An 8,297-nucleotide genomic window follows, 5' to 3' on the forward strand; every position below is an offset into this window, starting at 1 on the left:
CTGTTGAAAAGATTTGCTAAACTTTGAAGTAATTTGATATCTTACTTTGATGACTTGGAAGAACATAAATTTTTTGTAAAGATGATAATACAGTAATTGTGTTTAATTAGGATTGAATTGGAATTCTTTTTTGGTGTGCCATACAATCTATGTTTTTGCAGGTAATGGAATAAAACAATTGTAATTACCCAAAAAAAAAAAAAAAACTGTGATTGATGATGAGTTGAACAATTGTGGTTAGAAGCCAATTTATTTATTTTGACTTAATTGGTTTTCAATGATCAGACTATTATTCTTAAATTGATCCTTATTTATATTTAAATATTTTATTGTTTCTTTGCAACGACATAATGACGGTTAAATCACTGTTGTTGCTAAAACTCTTTTATCATTTTTGTTGTAAATTTTTTGTATCATTTTTATTGAAATTGGGGTTTCCATTTTAATTCAAATCATTGATAATTGAAATCCTTGTGCTTTTGTAGGTAATGGAACAATATTATTAATGAGTTGGACAATTATTGTTGGAAATCGAAATTGGGGATGTTGCTCCCACATTCTTCTAGGAGTTGATTTAAGATTCAAGTGTTCGTCACTTTGCAATTCAAGACTCACATCTCAAGCCTAAAACAATCCTGCTGGCAGTCACGTAGATGAAGGTCCTTCAAATGACGCACTGATGCGATGAAAGATACAATGTTTTGGTTTAGTTAGATGTTATTTTAGTTGGATGTTGTTTTAGTAATTTCAGCCTTATGTTCAAACTAAAATCCTTGATATGAACAATTAATTAATTGAATGTTAATTGATTACAGCCTTATTATGTTAATGGACAAAATGTTACGGTTTAATTGCCTTGATGTTAATTGATTTCAACCTTGTGTTAATTGACTGAATGATAAACTAAGGATGAAGACTGCTTAAAGTTTTCCAGCATTACACTGGACTGTTTGTTTTTTCCAATAAAATTCTCACCTGGTGTGTGAACTTGGTTGTTTCTATAGCATTCCATCTATGTATTTGGACAATCATCAAAAAGCCTTAATATTTGTCAAGATGGCAAAAACAGCACTGATATACATTCCCAACCATTTCAATAATAGCAACAACATTTCAAAATCAACAATTTTCAAAACTTCTAAATTCCCAACTATTTCAATAATAGCAACAACATTTCAAATTTCACAATTTTCAGAAGTTCTACATTCCCAACCATTTCAAGAATCAAACTAGCCAATTACAACATTGAAACATAGTTACTTCTTCATAATTAAAATAATAGCAATTACAAGTAACACCAATTATACAATCAAAAGTTTATTGCTTGTTGCATCTTCGCGGTCAAAAATCAAAGCTGTTCACTAACACTCTCCGTATCTTATAAGTTCACTTTGTAGCACAACTCTCTCTTATAATTCCATCACCACTTTGCGTTGCATTTGTAGGACACATTACTCATTGCTGGTATAGAATGATCTCCACATTGATAATAGTACACTTAGTTGGGCTTCAACCCTGCAAAAAGAAGAGGAGAAGAAAGGAAAAAAAAAAAAAAAAGAAGCCCAAATTAACACTTCACAACAAATTCATCACTATTGTGTCTATGGCTTCAACCCTAATGTTCATAATTATAGATTTAACAAAATTAATTTCCAATGACACACACACTCATGTGAAGTGGAAAAAATTGAACTGCTCTGGTTTGAGACATATAACAATTTCATTCAATAAAAACAACAATTGTGAATCAGCTCAATCAAACAGTAAACTAAGAAATGAACATTATACTAACACAATTCATTGATGCCTAACTACATACACATCATATGTGCAATTTTGACAACACAGGAAGATGGATTACCTTACCCCAATCACTCATCTTTTCCACTATTTTTGTGGATTCAATCTTCCTTACAGGTAAGCAAATAGTTTTGCTTGTAAAGAGCATGGTGAGGCTGCAATCTGCAATCTTTGGCAACAAATCAAGACATTGACGCCATAGAAGATTGGATGGAAAGGGAAGACAAAGAATCGATGGAGGGGGTTCAGTTCAGACCATTCCTCTGTTCTTTGAAACTGATTAGGGCTTTGAAACTGATGAGAGAGAAAGGAAAAGAGGGGAGCAAACTCCTAGAAATCAAACCTATTTACGAAAGCACCAAGAAATTCAAATCAATAAATCATACACATATATATATATATATATACATATAAATCATATATATACATACATATTTAAGCACCACATGAGAATGAAGATGGAATAGGATACCTCACCGCCGCCTCATCTCGCCTAGTTGCAGTCGCTGTCGCCTCCGGAGTCGCCGTCGCCCACCCTCCTCTGCGTCGGAGGAGCCATTCGAGTCCGCCTATCTTGAGGGTTAGGGCTGTCTCAACGATTGAAGGAGAAACGCAAAAGGAGCAGGAAACTTTTTTTTTCAATTTATTGTCAAAACGATGTCCTTTTGACACCACGGTAGGGATCTGGACTCTGTTGGCCCCCAGTAGAAAACGCAGGTCACAAAACTCAACCAGAGTGGTGACCATTACATCAGCACAGACGCAACTTCAGTTCCAAAATTCAAAAGCATCAAACAATCTGAATTTCGGCCAGAGGCAACAACAAAGGAACAATGCAAAAAAGACAGGAATCAAGAAGAGTTGCAAAAAAATTTCTAATGCTGTGTTTGGCAAGCTATGGTGGTTCTTCTGTTTCTTACTCTGTCCTCAAATTCATATCAATTGGTTCATCAATCCTTGTAATTACAAGAAATTCAATTCCCTTCTAGTAATGATGGTGACTGCTTCGGGATGGGTTTTGGAGTTGTCGGGTCAAATTTATATGTTCTTGGCCAAAAAAACGAAAATGATTTAGAAAGAAAATTGTTATGCAAAATTTAAAATCATACCTGGGTAATTACAAGAAATTCAACTCCAAAACCCATCCCGAAGCAGTCACCATTATCACTAGAAGGGAATTGAATTTCTTGTAATTGCAAGGATTGATCTGATGAACCAATTGATATGAATTTGAGGACAGAGTAGAATACAGAAGACCCACCATAACTTGCCAAACACAGCATTAGAAATTTTTTGGACAACTCTTCTTGACTCCTGTCTTTTTTGCATTGTTCCTTTGTTGTTGCCTCTAGCCGAAATTCAGATTGTTTGGGTTCGTTTGGTTTGAATTTCTGAAAAAGATTTGGGAAATTTTCTCTACAAATAAGTTTTTAAAAGTAATCAAACCAAACAAATTTTCCCAAAAAAATTTCTCAAAACTTGTAAACCAAACAAGTTTTCCAAACAAATCTCTCTCTTACACACATCAAATCAATCACTTTTTCCAAAACTCTCTCTCAAAATAATTTTCCAAAACATCTTTTGAAAAAAACAAAACCAAACAACTTTTCGTACTTTTTATCTCTAAAACACATCTCTCAAACACAAACCAAACATACCCTTTGATTCTTTTGAATTTTGGAACTGAAGTTGCGTCTGGGCTGATGTAAGGGTCACCACTCTGGTTGAGTTTTGTGACCTGCGTTTTCTACTGGAGGCCCAACATGGGATGTCAAAATTGGGATTGGCTTTTCACAAACACATATGGTCACGGGTCGACTTGGCTCGGTTTTAGTGTTAAACCGCCACCCGCTGCAGGTTTTCTCTTCGAAGCTCCCTATCACAGCTTCAAATTATTGGTCACCATCTGCTTGTCTATCGATATATATATATTATATAAGAAAAATGAAATTTTTAATCCACAAGCACCTCCAATATTTTAATATTAATTTTTAAAATTTTTTATTTTACAAAAAAAAAAAAAATCAACATTTATTGATTTTTCCCAACTCATTTTTTGACTTCTCTCGTACCTACTCCTACACCATTTTCAACTTCTCTCATACACTATGGCTAGTAAAGGGATTGTTAAATTATTTTTATAAAAAAAAATTTAAAAAAATAATTTGTATATTAAAAAAATATCTAAAACAAATATAAATTCTTATTAAATCTATCTATCTATCTATCTATCTATCTATCTATCTATATATTATATAAGTAAAAAAGAGTTTTTAACCACAAGTCCTATGGAAGCTTCAATATCTCAAACTAAAATTTCTAATTTTTTTATTTTAAATAATTAAAAAAAAATCTCTATAGCTCTCATTCAAGCAAATAAATAAATAATAATAATAATTAATTAATTAATTAATTAATATCTTTTGATTTATGACTTTCAAATGGAAAATATAACAAATATATAAAATAAAAAATAGAAAGTATATCAATCCATTTCAAAATTCAAATTTGAGTGGCACTGAGTATGAAAAATATTATATTAATTTAAATTTAAAATTATAATGATTTATCCCATAATATATAAGTTATAAATAATAATTTATTGTTCATCTATAATTATTTTTAGATTAAATGAAAATACCATATTTAAATTTTAAATTTCTTACCTTTTTTTATTCAAATACTTTTATTTTGTAAGAAATTTGTTTTTATTCTATTTAATATTTTATTGTAATTTTTAAATTAAAAATAATTTCAAAAAAATCATATTTAAATTATTTATGCTATTATAAAAAGTAATTTTTTTAATATATGATGATCCCTTTTTAAAAGGTGTATTTTTAAAATATTTTTAAGAAAAATTCTATTGAAAATTTTAAGTACATTGCTTTTTCTTTTGTTCATTAATATTAAATTTTTAATTAATTTTATTTATTATTTTAAAAAATAAATTAGCAAATAATTTATATATTTATAAATATAATTTTCTTTTGGTTGCTCAGGTTATTAATTGATGTTTCTGCTCAAGTCTACTCAAATTTAATTTAAATTTTTGAATTTTTGCATATGTCTTCACTTAATTAAAAGCTATATAGTTCAATCTTTAAAAAAATTTAAGCTCGACTCAAGTTGCTTGGGTTAGGGGTGCAACTCGGCGCGGGTTCGGTCGGGTTAGGAGGTTGTCCAAGTTCAGCCCAAGTTGTGCTGAAATCTGCCCAGGCTCGCCCAGGCCTGAATTATAACCCGAAGTTGCATGTCCAAGCCCGACTCGAATTAAACCTGAATTACCCGAATTATAAATCAATTTCAATTTTTTTTTGTTTTTTTTTTCCAGCTACATTATTAAATTATTAAACTTTGACTCTATTTATATTTTTTTTATTATAGAAAATCATTAATACCATAAAAACAAATAATTTATATAATGTAAAAAAGATGCCGCTATAGTAGTCCTTACAATTTATGAGTGAAAATAGGGAAAAAAAAAAAAAAGAGTAAGATTTTGTACTATTTGTATATAAAATATATATTCAATATAATTTAATAATCTAAATTACTTTAATATCATATAATGGCTAATAATTTATATATATATATATATACATAATATTTTTATATATTTATATATGTATAATTCAGACTTCGGGTTGCTTGGTTTGTTTGATATCTTTGCCCACAGCCTCCCAAATTTAATTCAGGCTTCTAAATATTTGTCCAAGCCTGTACCGAATTTGAAAATATCTTCTCCAAACCATACAAAAAATCGGACTGGGTTCGAGTTGCTCGGGTTGAGCCCGCCCAAATTGCACCCTTAGCTTGGGCTGAACCCACCTAAGTTTGCAATTCTAGAAAGAAAGGTTGAAAGTTATATGATTAAATTTGTGACAAATTAAAAAAATAATAAAGAAATTGTGATAAAAATGTGAGATTTAAATTGTAAATTCCAATCTTCTTTATTTTCATAATTTGCATACAAAAATTTAACTATTTATATTATTTTGTATAAAAATATATTATTAACTTTTTTACATGCCGTGTGTAGCATAGGTTATCACTGGTATTATAAGGAAAATAGGGTGTCTAACCCACCATCCTTGTAGGAACTCCAATATCTCAATTTTAATTTTCTAATTTTTTGAGTTAAAAAAAAATTAACCTCGGCACTTATTAACTTCTCTCAACCTATAAGCCTTTTTGACTTCTCCTATAGTTACAGAAACACCATTTTCAACTTCTCTCATACACTATGGTTAGTGATGAGATTATTAAATTATTTTTATAAAAAATCTAAAAAAATAATTTGTATATTAAAAAAATATCTAAAAAATATAAATATCTATATCTATTTATATATTATATAAAGAAAATGAGATTTCTAATGAGAAGTCTCCTAAGAGTTCTAAACTCTTATTCAAAAATTATTAATTTTTCAATTAATAAAATAGATTAAAAAAAACCTATTGGTTGATTTATTTATTTAATTATTTTAGAAATGATAATTATCATTTAATTTATGGATTTCAAATGGAAAGATAACAAAAATATTTAATAATCTCCCCATCATAATCTCTCTCACCAATTTTCAAAAAATATATATTAAAACTTGCATTCCTTTTCTCTTCTCCAAAAAATCAGCTGATATAACATAACAAAAAATTAAAAATTAGATATACAAACAGATGAAATTAATAAATTTGATTTTTATTTATTTAGTTAAAATATTTCTTTTACCTCTCAATATCCAATTTTAAATTTTATAAATCTTTAAAGTTTATCTAAACAAATCTAATTTGAAAATATCTCCCACCATTATACTTTAAATCAATAAAATTCACATGTCTGCCACATATCTAACTCACATCATAACTTACCTAAATAATAATAATTAAAAACACATAAAAACCATGAATAAATTAATTTTTTTAAAAATAGAAACCCACAACTCCATCTTAAATAAATTGAAAGAAAAAAAAAACAAATAGAAACCACACAAAAATTAAAAAAAAAAAAGAAAGAAAAAAAAAAAGATAAGAACACTACAAAAAAAGTCACTTTTAGCGACTAAAATATTGGTCGCCAATTGTCTGTTTTTTGGTTGCTAATGACATTCTATGACCAAAAATTTTGGTCGCTACGTTTGTCACCAAAACCCTGTCGGGAAAGGTCTTGGAGGGTTTTGTCGACCAAAAAATCTTTGGTCGGCAAAAAGCAAGTCTTTAGCGATCAAAATTTTGGTCGCCAATAGTCAATTATATTTCATTAAAATTATACATTTACCGACCAATGTTTTAGTCGTCAGTAGTCAACCAATCGCCAACCAACGCCTTTAGTCACCAAAAGCTTCAAACGTGAAAAAAAAAAAAAAAATCGTTGTAGAACAATTTGATCCGCTGTTGGAGAGACTTGAACTGCCAACCTCCTACATCATAAACCTTATGCATCACACTCTTCCCACTACGCCTCTATAATACCACATGATTATGTATGTGGCATATATTATTTATATAGTACATACATCCATATTAATATAAAAGTATATGTATAAACATAATTATTTTATTGAACATAATTTATGTTAAATAAACTATTTAGTAGCAAAATAAAAAAAGACCACCTTTGGCGACAAAACATATTTTTTAGTCGCCAATTCTATACTATTGGCTACTAATTGCTTTTTAGTTGCTACAAAACTTAACTTTTGCCGACCAAAGTCGGATTTGATCGCCAAAGATGCACTTTCAACTAGGGGTGAGCAGTAGATATACTGATCCGCCAAAACCGACCGAACCGAACCGACCCGTCGCATTTTGGACGGATGCGTGATGTCAAGCGAACGGTTGCGGATTGATTTTCTCCAATCCGTCAATTTGGCGGACGGATGGCGGATTTGAGGTTCCTTTGGCCGCAACCGAACCGCCAAATCGCGAGTACTCTTAGTAATTTATAAGATTTTGTGTTTTCAATTTGTTTGAATATGTTGTTTGTGTTTTCAATTGAAAAGAGTTCAAATATTCTGTTGAAAAAAAAAATTAACTTGAATATATTTTTTGAATTGAAAAAAATAAACATATTATTTATTTATATTTTTTAGTTTTTAAATCTAACTCTAAAAGTAATAAATAGAAAATATAATATATACTGGTTGGTTTTTGTTTTCAAAAATATATATAAATGTAACAATAAAGAGACATACAATCTCTACTATTGCTTTGTTCATGGTTTTGGTGGTTTGTATTGTTTTTATATTTTAAGAACCACAGATTGTAATATTTTATGTGGATGAGACATGTTGTGATTGTAATATGTGGATAAGGCATGCAGTGATTGTGATATTCTAAAGTTTCAAACTTTCTTTCTTTGGATGAGATATGCAGTAATTGTAATACTTTTTTAAGCCATTAACAGTAATACTTTTTCTTCTTTTTTTTTTTGAGGAAGTGCGCAAGTTGAATTATGTTGAAAATTTATAAAATTTCAAACTGCCAAACCAATTCGCA

At 29.4% G+C, this 8,297-nt stretch overlaps 1 long non-coding RNA gene across 1 annotated transcript; it reads right to left on the minus strand.

Moving 5' to 3' along the window:
- Window positions 1–1,153: 1,153 nt before the first annotated feature.
- Window positions 1,154–3,024, minus strand: LOC114303882 (uncharacterized). The gene is made up of 3 exons (XR_014356215.1): window positions 2,273–3,024; window positions 1,862–2,143; window positions 1,154–1,515 (listed from the first exon to the last, which is right to left on the minus strand). It is a non-coding gene; the product is annotated as an uncharacterized LOC114303882 (long non-coding RNA).
- Between the last annotated feature and the right edge of the window lie 5,273 nt (window positions 3,025–8,297).

Source organism: Camellia sinensis, chromosome 15, assembly GCF_055761805.1.
Source record: "Camellia sinensis isolate YWXY chromosome 15, ASM5576180v1, whole genome shotgun sequence".
Lineage (NCBI taxonomy): Eukaryota > Viridiplantae > Streptophyta > Magnoliopsida > Ericales > Theaceae > Camellia > Camellia sinensis.